Raw genomic sequence first — 23,406 nt, forward strand, 5'->3', positions numbered from 1 at the left:
TTTTGACAATTTTGACAATTTTGACAATTTTGACAATTTTGACAATTTTGACAATTTTGACAATTTTGACAATTTTGACAATTTTGACAATTTGGACAATTATGACAATTTGGACAATTTTGATACTTTTGACAATTTTGACACTTTTGACAATTTTGACAATTTTGACAATTTTGACAATTTTGACAATTTTGACAATTTTGACAATTTTGACAATTTTGACAATTTTGACAATTTTGACAATTTTGACAATTTTGACAATTTTGACAATTTTGACAATTTTGACAATTTTGACAATTTTGACAATTTTGACAATTTTGACAATTTTGACAATTTTGACAATTTTGACAATTTTGACAATTTTGACAATTTTGACAATTTTGACAATTTTGACAATTTTGACAATTTTGACAATTTTGACAATTTTGACAATTTTGACAATTTAGACAATTTTGACAATTTTGACAATTTTGACAATTTTGACAATTTTGACAATTATGAAAATTTGGACAATTTTGACACTTTTGACAATTTTGACAATTTTGACAATTTTGACAATTTTGACAATTTTGACAATTTTGACAATTTTGACAATTTTGACAATTTTGACAATTTTGACAATTTTGACAATTTTGACAATTTTGACAATTTTGACAATTTTGACAATTTTGACAATTTTGACAATTTTGACAATTTTGACAATTTTGACAATTTTGACAATTTTGACAATTTTGACAATTTTGACAATTTTGACAATTTTGACAATTTTGACAATTTCGACAATTGGGACAATTTGGAAAATTTGACAATTTGGACAATTTTGACAATTTGGATAATTTAGACAATTTTAACAATTTTGACAATTTTGACAATTTAGACAATTTTGACAGTTTTGACAGTTTTGACAATTTTGACAATTATGACAATTTTGACAATTTTGACAATTTTGACAATTTTGACAATTTTGACAATTTTGACAATTTTCACAATTTTGACAATTTTGACAATTTTGACAATTTTGACAATTTTGACAATTTTGACAATTTTGACAATTTTGACAATTTTGACAATTTTGACAATTTTGACAATTTTGACAATTTTGACAATTTTGACAATTTTGACAATTTTGACAATTTTGACAATTTTGACAATTTTGACAATTTTGACAATTTTGACAATTTTGACAATTTTGACAATTTTGACAATTTTGACAATTTTGACAATTTTGACAATTTTGACAATTTTGACAATTTTGACAATTTTGACAATTTTGACATTTTTGATAATTTTGACAATTTTGACAATTTTGACAATTTTGACAATTTTGTTAATTTTGACAATTTTGACAATTTTGACAATTTTGACAATTTTGACAATTTTGACAATTTTGACAATTTTGACAATTTTGACAATTGTGACAATTTTGACAATTTTGACAATTTTGACAATTTTGACAATTTTGACAATTTTGACAATTTTGACAATTTTGACAATTTTGACAATTTTGACAATTTTGACAATTTTGACAATTTTGACAATTTTGACAATTTTGACAATTTTGACAATTTTGACAATTTTGACAATTTTGACAATGTTGACAATGTAGACAATTTTGACAATTTTGACAATTTTGACAATTTTGACAATTTTGACAATTTTGACAATTTTGAAAATTTTGACAATTTTGACAATTTTGACAATTTTGAAAATTTTGACAATTTTGACAATTTTGACAATTTTGACAATTTTGACAATTTTGACAATTTTGACAATTTTGACAATTTTGACAATTTTGACAATTTTGACAATTTTGACAATTTTGACAATTTTGACAATTTTGACAATTTTGACAATTTTGACAATTTTGACAATTTTGACAATTTTGTCAATTTCGACAATTTTGACAATTTTGACAATTTTGACAATTTTGACAATTTTGACAATTTTGACAATTTTGACAATTTTGACAATTTTGACAATTTTGACAATTTTGACAATTTTGACAATTTTGACAATTTTGACAATTTTGACAATTTTGACAATTTTGACGATTATGACAATTTGGACAATTTTGACACTTTTGACAATTTTGACAATTTTGACAATTTTGACAATTTTGACAATTTTGACAATTTTGACAATTTTGACAATTTTGACAATTTTGACAATTTTGACAATTTTGACAATTTTGACAATTTTGACAATTTTGACAATTTTGACAATTTTGACAATTTTGACAATTTTGACAATTTTGACAATTTTGACAATTTTGACAATTTTGACAATTTTGACAATTTTGACAATTTTGACAATTTTGACAATTTTGACAATTTTGACAATTTTGACAATTTTGACAATTTTGACAATTTTGACAATTTTAACAATTTTGACAATTTTAACAATTTTGACAATTTTGACAATTTTGACAATTTTGACAATTTTGACAATTTTGACAATTTTGACAATTTTGACAATTTTGACAATTTTGACAATTTTGACAATTTTGACAATTTTGACAATTTTGACAATTTTGACAATTTTGACAATTTTGACAATTTTGACAATTTTGACAATTTTGACAATTTTGACAATTTTGACAATTTTGACGATTTTGACAATTTTGACAATTTTGACAATTTTGACAATTTTGACAATTTTGACAATTTTGACAATTTTGACAATTTTGACAATTTTGACAATTTTGACAATTTTGACAATTTTGACAATTTTGACAATTTTGACAATTTTGACAATTTTGACAATTTTGACAATTTTGACAATTTTGACAATTTTGACAAATTGGACAATTTTGTTAATTTTGACAATTTTGACAATTTTGACAATTTTGACAATTTTGACAATTTTGAAAATTTTGACAATTTTGACAATTATGACAATTTGGACAATTTTGACACTTTTGACAATTTTGACAATTTTGACAATTTTGACAATTTTGTCAATTTTGACAATTTTGACAATTTTGACAATTTTGACAATTTTGACAATTTTGACAATTTTGACAATTTTGACAATTTTGACAATTTTGACAATTTTGACAATTTTGACAATTTTGACAATTTTGTCAATTTTGACAATTTTGACAATTTTGACAATTTTGACAATTTTGACAATTTTGACAATTTTGACAATTTTGACAATTTTGACAATTTTGACAATTTTGACAATTTTGACAATTTTGACAATTTTGACAATTTTGACAATTTTGACAATTTTGACAATTTTGACAATTTTGACAATTTTGAAAATTTTGACAATTTTGACAATTTTGATAATTTTGACAATTTTGACAATTTTGACAATTTTGACAATTTTGACAATTTTAACAATTTTGACAATTTTGACAATTTTGACAATTTTGACAATTTTGACAATTTTGACAATTTTGACAATTTTGACAATTTTGACAATTTTGACAATTTTGACAATTTTGACAATTTTGATAATTTTGACAATTTTGACAATTTTGACAATTTTGACAATTTTGACAATTTTGACAATTTGACAATTTTGACAATTTTGACAATTTTGACAATTTTGACAATTTTGACAATTTTGACAATTTTGACAATTTTGACAATTTTGACAATTTTGACAATTTTGACAATTTTGACAATTTTGACAATTTTGACAATTTTGACAATTTTGACAATTATGACAATTTGGACAATTATGACAATTTTGACAATTTTGACAATTTTGACAATTTTGACAATTTTGACAATTTTGACAATTTTGACAATTTTGACAATTTTGACAATTTTGACAATTTTGACAATTTTGACAATTTTGACAATTTTGACAATTTTGACAATTTTGACAATTTTGACAATTTTGACAATTTTGACAATTTTGACAATTTTGACAATTTTGACAATTTTGACAATTTTGACAATTTTGACAATTTTGACAATTTTGACAATTTTGACAATTTTGACAATTTTGACAATTTTGACAATTTTGACAATTTTGACAATTTTGACAATTTTGACAATTATGACAATTTTGACAATTTTGACAATTTTGACAATTTTGACAATATTGACAATTTTGACAATTTTGACAATTTTGACAATTTTGACAATTTTGACAATTTTTACAATTTTGACAATTTTGACACTTTTGACACTTTTGACAATTTTGACAATTTTGACAATTTTGACAATTTTGACAATTTTGACAATTTTGACAATTTTGACAATTTTGACAATTTTGACAATTTTGACAATTTTGACAATTTTGACAATTTTGACAATTTTGACAATTTTGACAATTTTGACAATTTTGACAATTTTGACAATTTTGACAATTTTGACAATTTTGACAATTTTGACAATTTTGACAATTGTGACAATTTTGACAATTTTGACAATTTTGACAATTTGGACAATTTTGACACTTTTGACACTTTTGACAATTTTGACAATTTTGACAATTTTGACAATTTTGACAATTTTGACAATTTTGACAATTTTGACAATTTTGACAATTTTGACAATTTTGACAATTTTGACAATTTTGACAATTTTGACAATTTTGACAATTTTGACAATTTTGACAATTTTGACAATTTTGACAATTTTGACAATTTTGACAATTTTGACAATTTTGACAATTATGACAATTTGGACAATTATGACAATTTTGACAATTTTGACAATTTTGACAATTTTGACAATTTTGACAATTTTGACAATTTTGACAATTTTGACAATTTTGACAATTTTGACAATTTTGACAATTTTGACAATTTTGACAATTTTGACAATTTTGACAATTTTGACAATTTTGACAATTTTGACAATTTTGACAATTTTGACAATTTTGACAATTTTGACAATTTTGACAATTTTGACAATTTTGACAATTTTGACAATTTTGACAATTTTGACAATTTTGACAATTTTGACAATTTTGACAATTTTGACAATTTTGACAATTTTGACAATTATGACAATTTTGACAATTTTGACAATTTTGACAATTTTGACAATATTGACAATTTTGACAATTTTGACAATTTTGACAATTTTGACAATTTTGACAATTTTTACAATTTTGACAATTTTGACACTTTTGACACTTTTGACAATTTTGACAATTTTGACAATTTTGACAATTTTGACAATTTTGACAATTTTGACAATTTTGACAATTTTGACAATTTTGACAATTTTGACAATTTTGACAATTTTGACAATTTTGACAATTTTGACAATTTTGACAATTTTGACAATTTTGACAATTTTGACAATTTTGACAATTTTGACAATTTTGACAATTTTGACAATTTTGACAATTTTGACAATTTTGACAATTTTGACAATTATGACAATTTGGACAATTTTGACAATTTTGACAATTTTGACAATTTTCACAATTTTGACAATTTTGACAATTTTGACAATTTTGACAATTTTGACAATTTTGACAATTTTGACAATTTTGACAATTTTGACAATTTTGACAATTTTGACAATTTTGACAATTTTGACAATTTTGACAATTTTGACAATTTTGACAATTTTGACAATTTTGACAATTTTGACAATTTTGACAATTTTGACAATTTTGACAATTTTGACAATTTTGACAATTTTGACAATTTTGACAATTTTGACAATTTTGACAATTTTGACAATTTTGACAATTTTGACAATTTTGACAATTTTGACAATTTTGACATTTTTGACAATTTTGACAATTTTGACAATTTTGACAATTTTGACAATTTTGACAATTTTGACAATTTTGACAATTTTGACAATTTTGACAATTTTGACAATTTTGACAATTTTGACAATTTTGACAATTTTGACAATTTTGACAATTTTGACAATTTTGACAATTTTGACAATTTTGACAATTTTGACAATTTTGACAATTTTGACAATTTTGACAATTTTGACAATTATGACAATTTGGACAATTTTGACACTTTTGACAATTTTGACAATTTTGACAATTTTGACAATTTTGACAATTTTGACAATTTTGACAATTTTGACAATTTTGACAATTTTGACAATTTTGACAATTTTGACAATTTTGACAATTTTGACAATTTTGACAATTTTGACAATTTTGACAATTTTGACAATTTTGACAATTTTGACAATTTTGACAATTTTGACAATTTTGACAATTTTGACAATTTTGACAATTTTGACAATTTTGACAATTTTGACAATTTTGACAATTTTGACAATTTTGACAATTTTGACAATTTTGACAATTTTGACAATTTTGACAATTTTGACAATTTTGACAATTTTGACCATTTTGACAATTTTGACAATTTTGACAATTTTGACAATTTTGACAATTATGACAATTTTGACAATTTTGACAATTTTGACAATTTTGACAATTTTGACAATTTTGACAATTTTGACAATTTTGACAATTTTGACAATTTTGACAATTTTGACAATTTTGACAATTTTGACAATTTTGACAATTTTGACAATTTTGACAATTTTGACAATTTTGACAATTTTGACAATTTTGACAATTTTGACAATTTTGACAATTTTGACAATTTTGACAATTTTGACAATTTTGACAATTTTGACAATTTTGACAATTTTGACAATTTTGACAATTTTGACAATTTTGACAATTTTGACAACTTTGACAATTTAAACAATTTTAACAGTTTTGACAATTTTAACAAGTTTTACAATTTGACAATTTTGACAATTTTGACAATTTTGACAATTTTGACAATTTTGACAATTTTGACAATTTTGACAATTTTGACAATTTTGACAATTTTGACAATTTTGACAATTTTGACAATTTTGACAATTTTGACAATTTTGACGATTTTGACGATTTTGACAATTTTGACAATTTTGACAATTTTGACAATTTTGACAATTTTGACAATTTTGACAATTTTGACAATTTTGACAATTTTGACAATTTTGACAATTTTGACAATTTTGACAATTTTGACAATTTTGACAATTTTGACAATTTTGACAATTTTGACAATTTTGACAATTTTGACAATTTTGACAATTTTGACAATTTTGACAATTTTGACAATTTTGACAATTTTGACAATTTTGACAATTTTGACAATTTGACAATTTTGACAATTTTGACAATTTTGACAATTTTGACAATTTTGACAATTTTGACAATCTTGACAATTTTGACAATTTTGACAATTTTGACAATTTTGACAATTTTGACAATTTTGACAATTTTGACAATTTTGACAATTTTGACAATTTTGACAATTTTGACAATTTTGTCAATTTTGACAATTTTGACAATTTTGACAATTTTGACAATTTTGACAATTTTGACAATTTTGACAATTTTGACAATTTTGACAATTTTGACAATTTTGACAATTTTGACAATTTTGACAATTTTGACAATTTTGACAATTTTGACAATTTTGACAATTTTGACAATTTTGACAATTTTGACAATTTTGACAATTTTGACAATTTTGACAATTTTGACAATTTTGACAATTTTGACAATTTTGACAATTTTGACAATTTTGACAATTTTGACAATTTTGACAATTTTGACAATTTTGACAATTTTGACAATTTTGACAATTTTGACAATTTTGACAATTTTGACAATTTTGACAATCTTGACAATTTTGACTATTTTGACAATTTTGACAATTTTGACAATTTTGACAATTTTGACAATTTTGACAATTTTGACAATTTTGACAATTTTGACAATTATGACAATTTTGACAATTTTGACAATTTTGACAATTTTGACAATTTTGACAATTTTGACAATTTTGACAATTTTGACAATTTTGACAATTTTGACAATTTTGACAATTTTGACAATTTTGACAATTTTGACAATTTTGACAATTTTGACAATTTTGACAATTTTGACAATTTTGACAATTTTGACAATTTTGACAATTTTGACAATTTTGACAATTTTGACAATTTTGACAATTTTGACAATTTTGACAATTTTGACAATTTTGACAATTTTGACAATTTTGACAATTTTGACAATTTCGACAATTTTGACAATTTTGACAATTTTGACAATTTTGACAATTTTGACAATTTTGACAATTTTGACAATTTTGACAATTTTGACAATTTTGACAATTTTGACAATTTTGACAATTTTGACAATTTTGACAGTTTTGACAATTTTGACAATTTTGACAATTATGACAATTTTGACAATTTTGACAATTTTGACAATTTTGACAATTTTGACAATTTTGACAATTTTGACAATTTTGACAATTTTGACAATTTTGACAATTTTGACAATTTTGACAATTTTGACAATTTTGACAATTTTGACAATTTTGACAATTTTGACAATTTTGACAATTTTGACAATTTTGACAATTTTGACAATTTTGACAATTTTGACAATTTTGACAATTTTGACAATTTTGACAATTTTGACAATTTTGACAATTTTGACAATTTTGACAATTTTGACAATTTTGACAATTTTGACAATTTTGACAATTTTGACAATTTTGACAATTTTGACAATTTTGACAATTTTGACAATTTTGACAATTTTGACAATTTTGACAATTTTGACAATTTTGACAATTTTGACAATTTTGACAATTTTGACAATTTTGACAATTTTGACAATTTTGACAATTTGACAATTTTGACAATTTTGACAATTTTGACAATTTTGACAATTTTGACAATTTTGACAATTTTGACAATTTTGACAATTTTGACAATTTTGACAATTATGACAATTTTGACAATTTTGACAATTTTGACAATTTTGACAATTTTGACAATTTTAACAATTTTGACAATTTTGACAATTTTGACAACTTTGACAATTTAAACAATTTTAACAGTTTTGACAATTTTAACAAGTTTCACAATTTGACAATTTTGACAATTTTGACAATTTGGACAATTTTGACAATTTTGTCAATTTTGACAATTTTGACAATTTTGACAATTTTGTCAATTTTGACAATTTTGACAATTTTGACAATTTTGACAATTTTGACAATTTTGACAATTTTGACAATTTTGACAATTTTGACAATTTTGACAATTTTGACAATTTTGACAATTTTGACAATTTTGACAATTTTGACAATTTTGACAATTTTGACAATTTTGACAATTTTGACAATTTTGACAATTTTGACAATTTTGACAATTTTGACAATTTTGACAATTTTGACAATTTTGACAATTTTGACAATTTTGACAATTTTGACAATTTGACAATTTTGACAATTTTTGACAATTTTGACAATTTTGACAATTTTGACAATTTTGACAATTTTGACAATTTTGACAATTTTGACAATTTTGACAATTTTGACAATTTTGACAATTTTGACAATTTTGACAATTTTGACAATTTTGACAATGTTGACAATTTTGACAATTTTGACAATTTTGACAATTTTGACAATTTTGACAATTTTGACAATTTTGACAATTTTGACAATTTTGACAATTTTGACAATTTTGACAATTTTGACAATTTTGACAATTTTGACAATTTTGACAATTTTGACAATTTTGACAATTTTGACAATTTTGACAATTTTGACAATTTTGACAATTTTGACAATTTTGACAATTTTGACAATTTTGACAATTTTGACAATTTTGACAATTTGGACATTTTTGACACTTTTGACAATTTTGACAATTTTGACAATTTTGACAATTTTGACAATTTTGACAATTTTGACAATTTTGACAATTTTGACAATTTTGACAATTTTGACAATTTTGACAATTTTGACAATTTTGACAATTTTGACAATTTTGACAATTTTGACAATTTTGACAATTTTGACAATTTTGACAATTTTGACAATTTTGACAATTTTGACAATTTTGACAATTTTGACAATTTGACAATTTTGACAATTTTGACAATTTTGACAATTTTGACAATTTTGACAATTTTGACAATTTTGACAATTTTGACAATTTTGACAATTTGGACAATTTTGACACTTTTGACACTTTTGACAATTTTGACAATTTTGACAATTTTGACAATTTTGACAATTTTGACAATTTTGACAATTTTGACAATTTTGACAATTTTGACAATTTTGACAATTTTGACAATTTTGACAATTTTGACAATTTGGACAATTTTGACACTTTTGACAATTTTGACAATTTTGACAATTTTGACAATTTTGACAATTTTGACAATTTTGACACTTTTGACACTTTTGACAATTTTGACAATTTTGACAATTTTGACAATTTTGACAATTTTGACAATTTTGACAATTTTGACAATTTTGACAATTTTGACAATTTTGACAATTTTGACAATTTTGACAATTTTGACAATTTTGACAATTTTGACAATTTTGACAATTTTGACAATTTTGACAATTTTGACAATTTTGACAATTTTGACAATTTTGACAATTTTGACAATTTTGACAATTTTGACAATTTTGACAATTTTGACAATTTTGACAATTTTGACAATTTTGACAATTTGGACAATTTTGACACTTTTGACACTTTTGACAATTTTGACAATTTTGACAATTTTGACAATTTTGACAATTTTGACAATTTTGACAATTTTGACAATTTTGACAATTTTGACAATTTTGACAATTTTGACAATTTTGACAATTTTGACAATTTTGACAATTTTGACAATTTTGACAATTTTGACAATTTTGACAATTTTGACAATTTTGACAATTATGACAATTTGGACAATTTTGACAATTTTGACAATTTTGACAATTTTCACAATTTTGACAATTTTGACAATTTTGACAATTTTGACAATTTTGACAATTTTGACAATTTTGACAATTTTGACAATTTTGACAATTTTGACAATTTTGACAATTTTGACAATTTTGACAATTTTGACAATTTTGACAATTTTGACAATTTTGACAATTTTGACAATTTTGACAATTTTGACAATTTTGACAATTTTGACAATTTTGATATTTTTGACAATTTTGACAATTTTGACAATTTTGTCAATTTTGACAATTTTGACAATTTTGACAATTTTGACAATTTTGACAATTTTGACAATTTTGACAATTTTGACAATTTTGACAATTTTGACAGTTTTGACAATTTTGACAATTTTGACAATTTTGACAATTTTGACAATTATGACAATTTGGACAATTTTGACACTTTTGACAATTTTGACAATTTTGACAATTTTGACAATTTTGACAATTTTGACAATTTTGACAATTTTGACAATTTTGACAATTTTGACAATTTTGACAATTTTGACAATTTTGACAATTTTGACAATTTTGACAATTTTGACAATTTTGACAATTTTGACAATTTTGACAATTTTGACAATTTTGACAATTTTGACAATTTTGACAATTTTGACAATTTTGACAATTTTGACAATTTTGACAATTTTGACAATTTTGACAATTTTGACAATTTTGACAATTTTGACAATTTTGACAATTTTGACAATTTTGACAATTTTGACAATTTTGACAATTTTGACAATTTTGACACTTTTGACAATTTTGACAATTTTGACAATTTTGACAATTTTGACAATTTTGACAATTTTGACAATTTTGACAATTTTGACAATTTTGACAATTTTGACAATTTTGACAATTTTGACAATTTTGACAATTTTGACAATTTTGACAATTTTGACAATTTTGACAATTTTGACAATTTTGACAATTTTGACAATTTTGACAATTTTGACAATTTTGACAATTTTGACAATTTTGACAATTTTGACAATTTTGACAATTTTGACAATTTTGACAATTTTGACAATTTTGACAATTTTGACAATTTTGACAATTTTGACAATTTTGACAATTTTGACAATTTTGACAATTTTTACAATTTCGACAATTGGGACAATTTGGACAATTTGACAATTTGGACAATTTTGACAATTTGGATAGTTTAGACAATTTTAACAATTTTGACAATTTTGACAATTTAGACAATTTTGACAGTTTTGACAGTTTTGACAATTTTGACAATTATGACAATTTTGACAATTTTGACAATTTTGACAATTTTGACAATTTTGACAATTTTGACAATTTTGACAATTTTGACAATTTTGACAATTTTGACAATTTTGACAATTTTGACAATTTTGACAATTTTGACAATTTTGACAATTTTGACAATTTTGACAATTTTGACAATTTTGACAATTTTGACAATTTTGACAATTTTGACAATTTTGACAATTTTGACAATTTTGACAATTTTGACAATTTTGACAATTTTGACAATTTTGACAATTTTGACAATTTTGACAATTTCGACAATTTTGACAATTTTGACAATTTTGACAATTTTGACAATTTTGACAATTTTGACAATTTTGACAATTTTGACAATTTTGACAATTTTGACAATTTTGACAATTTGACAATTTTGACAATTTTGACAATTTTGACAATTTTGACAATTTTGACAATTTTGACAATTTTGACAATTTTGACAATTTTGACAATTTTGACAATTTTGACAATTTTGACAATTTTGACAATTTTGACAATTTTGACAATTTTGACAATTTTGACAATTTTGACAATTTTGACAATTTTGACAATTTTGACAATTTTGACAATTTTGACAATTTTGACAATTTTGACAATTTTGACAATTTTGACAATTTTGACAATTTTGACAATTTTGACAATTTTGACAGTTTTGACAATTTTGACAATTTTGACAATTTTGACAATTTTGACAATTTTGACAATTTTGACAATTTTGACAATTTTGACAATTTTGACAATTTTGACAATTTTGACAATTTTGACAATTTTGACAATTTTGACAATTTTGACAATTTTGACAATTTTGACAATTTTGACAATTTTGACAATTTTGACAATTTTGACAATTTTGACAATTTTGACAATTTTGACAATTTTGACAATTTTGACAATTTTGACAATTTTGACAATTTTGACAATTTTGACAATTTTGACAATTTTGACAATTTTGACAATTTTGACAACTTTGACAATTTAAACAATTTTAACAGTTTTGACAATTTTAACAAGTTTTACAATTTGACAATTTTGACAATTTTGACAATTTTGACAATTTTGACAATTTTGACAATTTTGACAATTTTGACAATTTTGACAATTTTGACAATTTTGACAATTTTGACAATTTTGACAATTTTGACAATTTTGACAATTTTGACAATTTTGACAATTTTGACAATTTTGACAATTTTGACAATTTTGACAATTTTGACAATTTTGACAATTTTGACAATTTTGACAATTTTGACAATTTTGACAATTTTGACATGACAATTTTGACAATTTTGACAATTTTGACAATTTTGACAATTTTGACAATTTTGACAATTTTGACAATTTTGACAATTTTGACAATTTTGACAATTTTGACAATTTTGACAATTTTGACAATTTTGACAATTTTGACAATTTTGACAATTTTGACAATTTTGACAATTTTGACAATTTTGACAATTTTGACAATTTTGACAATTTTGACAATTTTGACAATTTTGACAATTTTGACAATTTTGACAATTTTGACAATTTTGACAATTTTGACAATTTTGACAATTTTGACAATTTTGACAATTTTGACAATTTTGACAATTTTGACAATTTTGACAATCTTGACAATTTTGACAATTTTGACAATTTTGACAATTTTGACAATTTTGACAATTTTGACAATTTTGACAATTTTGACAATTTTGACAATTTTGACAATTTTGACAATTTTGACAATTTTGACAATTTTGACAATTTTGACAATTTTGACAATTTTGACAATTTTGACAATTTTGACAATTTTGACAATTTTGACAATTTTGACAATTTTGACAATTTTGACAATTTTGACAATTTTGACAATTTGACAATTTTGACAATTTTGACAATTTTGACAATTTTGACAATTTTGACAATTTTGACAATTTTGACAATTTTGACAATTTTGACAATTTTGACAATTTTGACAATTTTGACAATTTTGACAATTTTGACAATTTTGACAATTTTGACAATCTTGACAATTTTGACTATTTTGACAATTTTGACAATTTTGACAATTTCGACAATTTTGACAATTTTGACAATTATGACAATTTTGACAATTTTGACAATTTTGACAATTTTGACAATTTTGAGAATTTTGACAATTTTGACAATTTTGACAATTTTGACAATTTTGACAATTTTGACAATTTTGACAATTTTGACAATTTTGACAATTTTGACAATTTTGACAATTTTGACAATTTTGACAATTTTGACAATTTTGACAATTTTGACAATTTTGACAATTTTGACAATTTTGACAATTTTGACAATTTTGACAATTTTGACAATTTTGACAATTTTGACAATTTTGACAATTTTGACAATTTTGACAATTTTGACAATTTTGACAATTTTGACAATTTTGACAATTTTGACAATTTTGACAATTTTGACAATTTTGACAATTTTGACAATTTTGACAATTTTGACAATTTTGACAATTTTGACAATTTTGACAATTTTGACAATTTTGACAATTTTGACAATTTTGACAATTTTGACAATTTTGACAATTTTGACAATTTTGACAATTTTGACAATTTTGACAATTTTGACAATTTTGACAATTTTGACAATTTTGACAATTTTGACAATTTTGACAATTTTGACAATTTTGACAATTTTGACAATTTTGACAATTTTGACAATTTTGACAATTTTGACAATTTTGACAATTTTGACAATTTTGACAATTATGACAATTTTGACAATTTTGACAATTTTGACAATTTTGACAATTTTGACAATTTTGACAATTTTGACAATTTTGACAATTTTGACAATTTTGACAATTTTGACAATTTTGACAATTTTGACAATTTTGACAATTTTGACAATTTTGACAATTTTGACAATTTTGACAATTTTGACAATTTTGACAATTTTGACAATTTTGACAATTTTGACAATTTTGACAATTTTGACAATTTTGACAATTTTGACAATTTTGACAATTTTGACAATTTTGACAATTTTGACAATTTTGACAATTTTGACAATTTTGACAATTTTGACAATTTTGACAATTTTGACAATTTTGACAATTTTGACAATTTTGACAATTTTGACAATTTTGACAATTTGACAATTTTGACAATTTTGACAATTTTGACAATTTTGACAATTTTGACAATTTTGACAATTTTGACAATTTTGACAATTTTGACAATTTTGACAATTTTGACAATTTTGACAATTTTGACAATTTTGACAATTTTGACAATTATGACAATTTTGACAATTTTGACAATTTTGACAATTTTGACAATTTTAACAATTTTGACAATTTTGACAATTTTGACAACTTTGACAATTTAAACAATTTTAACAGTTTTGACAATTTTAACAAGTTTCACAATTTGACAATTTTGACAATTTTGACAATTTGGACAATTTTGACAATTTTGACAATTTTGACAATTTTGACAATTTTGTCAATTTTGACAATTTTGACAATTTTGACAATTTTGACAATTTTGACAATTTTGACAATTTTGACAATTTTGACAATTTTGACAATTTTGACAATTTTGACAATTTTGACAATTTTGACAATTTTGACAATTTTGACAATTTTGACAATTTTGACAATTTTGACAATTTTGACAATTTTGACAATTTTGACAATTTTGACAATTTTGACAATTTTGAGAATTTTGACAATTTTGACAATTTTGACAATTTTGACAATTTTGACAATTTTGACAATTTTGACAATTTTGACAATTTTGACAATTTTGACAATTTTGACAATTTTGACAATTTTGACAATTTTGACAATTTTGACAATTTTGACAATTTTGACAATTTTGACAATGTTGACAATTTTGACAATTTTGACAATTTTGACAATTTTGACAATTTTGACAATTTTGACAATTTTGACAATTTTGACAATTTTGACAATTTTGACAATTTTGACAATTTTGACAATTTTGACAATTTTGACAATTTTGACAATTTTGACAATTTTGACAATTTTGACAATTTTGACAATTTTGACAATTTTGACAATTTTGACAATTTTGACAATTTTGACAATTTTGACAATTTTGACAATTTTGACAATTTTGACAATTTTGACAATTTTGACAATTTTGACAATTTTGACAATTTTGACAATTTTGACAATTTTGACAATTTTGACAATTTTGACAATTTTGACAATTTTGACAATTTTGACAATTTTGACAATTTGACAATTTTGACAATTTTGACAATTTTGACAATTTCGACAATTTTGACAATTTTGACAATTTTGACAATTTTGACAATTTTGACAATTTTGACAATTTTGACAATTTTGACAATTTTGACAATTTTGACAATTTTGACAATTTTGACAATTTTGACAATTTTGACAATTTTGACAATTTTGACAATTTTGACAATTTTGACAATTTTGACAATTTTGACAATTTTGACAATTTTGACAATTTTGACAATTTTGACAATTTTGAGAATTTTGACAATTTTGACAATTTTGACAATTTTGACAATTTTGACAATTTTGACAATTTTGACAATTTTGACAATTTTGACAATTTTGACAATTTTGACAATTTTGACAATTTTGACAATTTTGACAATTTTGACAATTTTGACAATTTTGACAATTTTGACAATTTTGACAATTTTGACAATTTTGACAATTTTGACAATTTTGACAATTTTGACAATTTTGACAATTTTGACAATTTTGACAATTTTGACAATTTTGACAATTTTGACAATTTTGACAATTTTGACAATTTTGACAATTTTGACAATTTTGACAATTTTGACAATTTTGACAATTTTGACAATTTTGACAATTTTGACAATTTTGACAATTTTGACAATTTTGACAATTTTGACAATTTTGACAATTTTGACAATTTTGACAATTTTGACAATTTTGACAATTTTGACAATTTTGACAATTTTGACAATTTTGACAATTTTGACAATTTTGACAATTTTGACAATTTTGACAATTTTGACAATTTTGACAATTTTGACAATTTTGACAATTTTGACAATTTTGACAATTTTGACAATTTTGACAATTTTGACAATTTTGACAATTTTGACAATTATGACAATTTTGACAATTTTGACAATTTTGACAATTTTGACAATTTTGACAATTTTGACAATTTTGACAATTTTGACAATTTTGACAATTTTGACAATTTTGACAATTTTGACAATTTTGACAATTTTGACAATTTTGACAATTTTGACAATTTTGACAATTTTGACAATTTTGACAATTTTGACAATTTTGACAATTTTGACAATTTTGACAATTTTGACAATTTTGACAATTTTGACAATTTTGACAATTTTGACAATTTTGACAATTTTGACAATTTTGACAATTTTGACAATTTTGACAATTTTGACAATTTTGACAATTTTGACAATTTTGACAATTTTGACAATTTTGACAATTTTGACAATTTTGACAATTTTGACAATTTTGACAATTTTGAAAATTTTGACAATTTTGACAATTTTGACAACTTTGACAATTTAAACAATTTTAACAGTTTTGACAATTTTAACTAGTTTTACAATTTGACAATTTTGACAATTTTGACAATTTGGACAATTTTGACAATTTTGACAATTTTGACAATTTTGACAATTTTGACAATTTTGTCAATTTTGACAATTTTGACAATTTTGACAATTTTGACAATTTTGACAATTTTAACAATTTTGACAATTTTGACAATTTTGACAATTTTGACAATTTTGACAATTTTGACAATTTTGACAATTTTGACAATTTTGACAATTTTGACAATTTTGACAATTTTGACAATTTTGACAATTTTGACAATTTTGACAATTTTGACAATTTTGACAATTTTGACAATTTTGACAATTTTGACAATTTTGACAATTTTGACAATTTTGACAATTTTGACAATTTTGACAATTTTGACAATTTTGACAATTTTGACAATTTTGACAATTTTGACAATTTTGACAATTTTGACAATTTTGACAATTTTGACAATTTTGACAATTTTGACAATTTTGACAATTTTGACAATTTTGACAATTTTGACAATTTTGACAATTTTGACAATTTTGACAATTTTGACAATTTTGACAATTTTGACAATTTTGACAATTTTGACAATTTTGACAATTTTGACAATTTTGACAATTTTGACAATTTTGACAATTTTGACAATTTTGACAATTTTGACAATTTTGACAATTTTGACAATTTTGACAATTTTGACAATTTTGACAATTTTGACAATTTTGACAATTTTGACAATTTTGACAATTTTGACAATTTTGACAATTTTGACAATTTTGACAATTTTGACAATTTTGACAATTTTGACAATTTTGACAATTTTGACAATTTTGACAATTTTGACAATTTTGACAATTTTGACAATTTTGACAATTTTGACAATTTTGACAATTTTGACAATTTTGACAATTTTGACAATTTTGACAATTTTGACAATTTTGACAATTTTGACAATTTTGACAATTTTGACAATTTTGACAATTTTGACAATTTTGACAATTTTGACAATTTTGACAATTTTGACAATTTTGACAATTTTGACAATTTTGACAATTTTGACAATTTTGACAATTTTGACAATTTTGACAATTTTGACAATTTTGACAATTTTGACAATTTTGACAATTTTGACAATTTTGACAATTTTGACAATTTTGACAATTTTGACAATTTTGACAATTTTGACAATTATGACAATTTTGACAATTTTGACAATTTTGACAATTTTGACAATTTTGTCAATTTTGACAATTTTGACAATTTTGACAATTTTGACAATTTTGACAATTTTGACAATTATGACAATTTTGACAATTTTGACAATTTTGACAATTTTGACAATTTTGACAATTTTGACAATTTTGACAATTTTGACAATTTTGACAATTTTGACAATTTTGACAATTTTGACAATTTTGACAATTTTGACAATTTTGACAATTTTGACAATTTTGACAATTTTGACAATTTTGACAATTTTGACAATTTTGACAATTTTGACAATTTTGACAATTTTGACAATTTTGACAATTTTGACAATTTTGACAATTTTGACAATTTTGACAATTTTGACAATTTTGACAATTTTGACAATTTTGACAATTTTGACAATTTTGACAATTTTGACAATTTTGACAATTTTGACAATTTTGACAATTATGACAATTTTGACAATTTTGACAATTTTGACAATTTTGACAATTTTGACAATTTTGACAATTTTGACAATTTTGACAATTTTGACAATTTTGACAATTTTGACAATTTTGACAATTTTGACAATTTTGACAATTTTGACAATTTTGACAATATTGACAATTTTGACAATTTTGACTATTTTGACAATTTTGACAATTTTGACAATTTTGACAATTTTGACAATTTTGACAATTTTGAAAATTTTGACAATTTTGACAATTTTGACAATTTTGACAATTTTGACAATTTTGACAATTTTGACAATTTTGACAATTTTGACAATTTTGACAATTTTGACAATTTTGACAATTTTGACAATTTTGACAATTTTGACAATTTTGACAATTTTGACAATTTTGACAATTTTGACAATTTTGACAATTTTGACAATTTTGACAATTTTGACAAATTTTGACAATTTTGACAATTTTGACAATTTTGACAATTTTGACAATTTTGACAATTTTGACAATTTTGACAATTTTGACAATTTTGACAATTTTGACAATTTTGACAATTTTGACAATTTTGACAATTTTGACAATTTTGACAATTTTGACAATTTTGACAATTTTTACATTTTTGACAATTTTGACAATTTTGACAATTTTGACAATTTTGACAATTTTGACAATTTTGACAATTTTGACAATTTTGACAATTTTGACAATTTTGACAATTTTGACAATTTTGACAATTTTGACAATTTGGACAATTTTGACACTTTTGACAATTTTGACAATTTTGACAATTTTGACAATTTTGACAATTTTGACAATTTTGACAATTTTGACAATTTTGACAATTTTGACAATTTTGACAACTTTGACAATTTAAACAATTTTAACAGTTTTGACACTTTTAACAAGTTTAACAATTTGACAATTTTGACAATTTTGACAATTTGGACAATTTTGACAATTTTGTCAATTTTGACAATTTTGACAATTTTGTCAATTTTGTCAATTTTGACAATTTTGGCAATTTTGACAATTTTGACAATTTTGACAATTTTGACAATTTTGACAATTTTGACAATTTTGACAATTTTGACAATTTTGACAATTTTGACAATTTTGACAATTTTGACAATTTTGACAATTTTGACAATTTTGACAATTTTGACAATTTTGACAATTTTGACAATTTTGACAATTTTGACAATTTTGACAATTTTGACAATGTTGACAATTTTGACAATTTTGACAATTTTGACAATTTTGACAATTTTGACAATTTTGACAATTTTGACAATTTTGACAATTTTGACAATTTTGACAATTTTGACAATTTTGACAATTTTGACAATTTTGACAATTTTGACAATTTTGACAATTTTGACAATTTTGACAATTTTGACAATTTTGACAATTTTGACAATTTGGACAATTTTGTTAATTTTGTCAATTTTGACAATTTTGACAATTTTGACAATTTTGACAATTTTGACAATTTTGACAATTTTGACAATTTTGACAATTTTGACAATTTTGACAATTTTGACAATTTTGACAATTTTGACAATTTTGACAATTTTGACAATTTTGACAATTTTGACAATTTTGACAATTTTGACAATTTTGACAATTTTGACAATTTTGACAATTTTGACAATTTTGACAATTTTGACAATTTTGACAATTTTGACAATTTTGACAATTTTGACAATTTTGACAATTTTGACAATTTTGACAATTTTGACAATTTTGACAATTTTGACAATTTTGACAATTTTGACAATTTTGACAATTTTGACAATTTTGACAATTTTGACAATTTTGACAATTTTGACAATTTTGACAATTTTGACAATTTTGACAATTTTGACAATTTTGACAATTTTGACAATTTTGACAATTTTGACAATTTTGACAATTTTGACAATTTTGACAATTTTGACAATTTTGACAATTTTGACAATTTTGACAATTTTGACAATTTTGACAATTTTGACAATTTTGACAATTTTGACAATTTTGACAATTTTGACAATTTTGACAATTTTGACAAATTTTGACAATTTTGACAATTTTGACAATTTTGACAATTTTGACAATTTTGACAATTTTGACAATTTTGACAATTTTGACAATTTTGACAATTTTGAAAATTTTGACTTTTTTGAAAATTATGACAATTTTGACAATTTTGACTATTTTGACAATTTTGACAATTTTGACAATTTTGACAATTTTGACAATTTTGACAATTTTAACAATTTTGACAATTTTGACAATTTTGACAATTTTGACAATTTTGACAATTTTGACAATTTTGACAATTTGGACAATTTTGACACTTTTGACAATTTTGACAATTTTGACAATTTTGACAATTTTGACAATTTTGACAATTTTGACAATTTTGACAATTTTGACAATTTTGACAATTTTGACAATTTTGACAATTTTGACAATTTTGACAATTTTGACAATTTTGACAATTTTGACAATTTTGACAATTTTGACAATTTTGACAATTTTGACAATTTTGACAATTTTGACAATTTTGACAATTTTAACAATTTTGACAATTTTGACAATTTTGACAATTTTGACAATTTTGACAATTTTGACAATTTTGACAATTTTGACAATTTTGACAATTTTGACAATGTTGACAATTTTGACAATTTTGACAATTTTGACAATTTTGACAATTTTGACAATTTTGACAATTTTGACAATTTTGACAATTTTGACAATTTTGACAATTTTGACAATTTTGACAATTTTGACAATTTTGACAATTTTGACAATTTTGACAATTTTGACAATTTTGACAATTTTGACAATTTTGACAATTTTGACAATTTTGACAATTTTGACAATTTTGACAATTTTGACAATTTTGACAATTTTGACAATTTTGACAATTTTGACAATTTTGACAATTTTGACAATTTTGACAATTTTGACAATTTTGACAATTTTGACAATTTTGACAATTTTGACAATTTTGACAATTTTGACAATTTTGAAAACTTTGACAATTTTGACAAATTTAACAGTTTTTAAAATTTAGACAATTTTGACAATTTTGACAATTGGTAGGGAGTAGGCGTGTGCCAAACCATCAACACGCGTTTTTTTTCTGGCTCCGCAAATTTTATTAGAATTTGATATAAATATAACAAAAATTTACTCCCAAATCCAGTTTAAGTGTAAAAAGTTCGTATAAATAAATCGTTCATGTGAAAGTTGCGAGTTGGAATATGTGCCTTTGGGAGAAGTTTATGATTCAATCAATTCTGGAAACCTGGTGGTTTAATGTGAAAAACTAACAGCAGACCGGCGCGTTTTTTTCGTTCTCCATCGGTGAAAATATTTTTTAAGTAATTGTTTAAAACTTGGGAATCCTGTTTCAATCTATAGTTTCGGAGTTATAGTAAGCGTTATTAAGTGAAAAGTTAAAGTTATGTAAAAAGACGTTATACCAACGTTTGACATAAGTGATGCTCAGCGGAAGAATTTGAATGTTGCCACCCGAAAGGGAGAAGATTAGCGTTTAAATTATGTTTGAAAAGTGAACTACGGGAATCTGAACCAGAAAAAAGGAAATCCAAGTTTTTTTAAGAAATATTTTTTGGAACTGACCCAAAAAATGGGATAAGTTCAGTGAAAATGTAGTTCAATTAAAAATAAGAGCATTGACATGCAGGGAGATGTCTATCGATGGAAAAAACGTGACTTTTATGTTTTTATTGTGGGGTATTGGTGGTAGAATACTAGACTGCTGCGATTAGTGATTTATTAATAGGTAAAGGCAGCCACACAATACGGCGTCGGACGTCGCGTCGCGTCAGTTGTCAACGCCGTCGTTGAGTACTAAAACGCTGACGCGACGCACTCTACAATTTTCGCATCACAATATAGCGTCCACTGACAGGGCTGTTAGGGAAATATTGAGACAAAACTCGGCAAACTCCAACACAAAATGTTAATATTCATTATAAATGCAGAATGATTTCATCATTATGTCAAACATATTACAATGTTAAATATAAATTTCAATGGCGTTTCCTACAAATTTGTATCATCGAAGGGATCAAGTGACGACGATATGATTT

Source organism: Uranotaenia lowii, chromosome 1 (assembly GCF_029784155.1).
Source record: "Uranotaenia lowii strain MFRU-FL chromosome 1, ASM2978415v1, whole genome shotgun sequence".
Classification (NCBI taxonomy): domain Eukaryota; kingdom Metazoa; phylum Arthropoda; class Insecta; order Diptera; family Culicidae; genus Uranotaenia; species Uranotaenia lowii.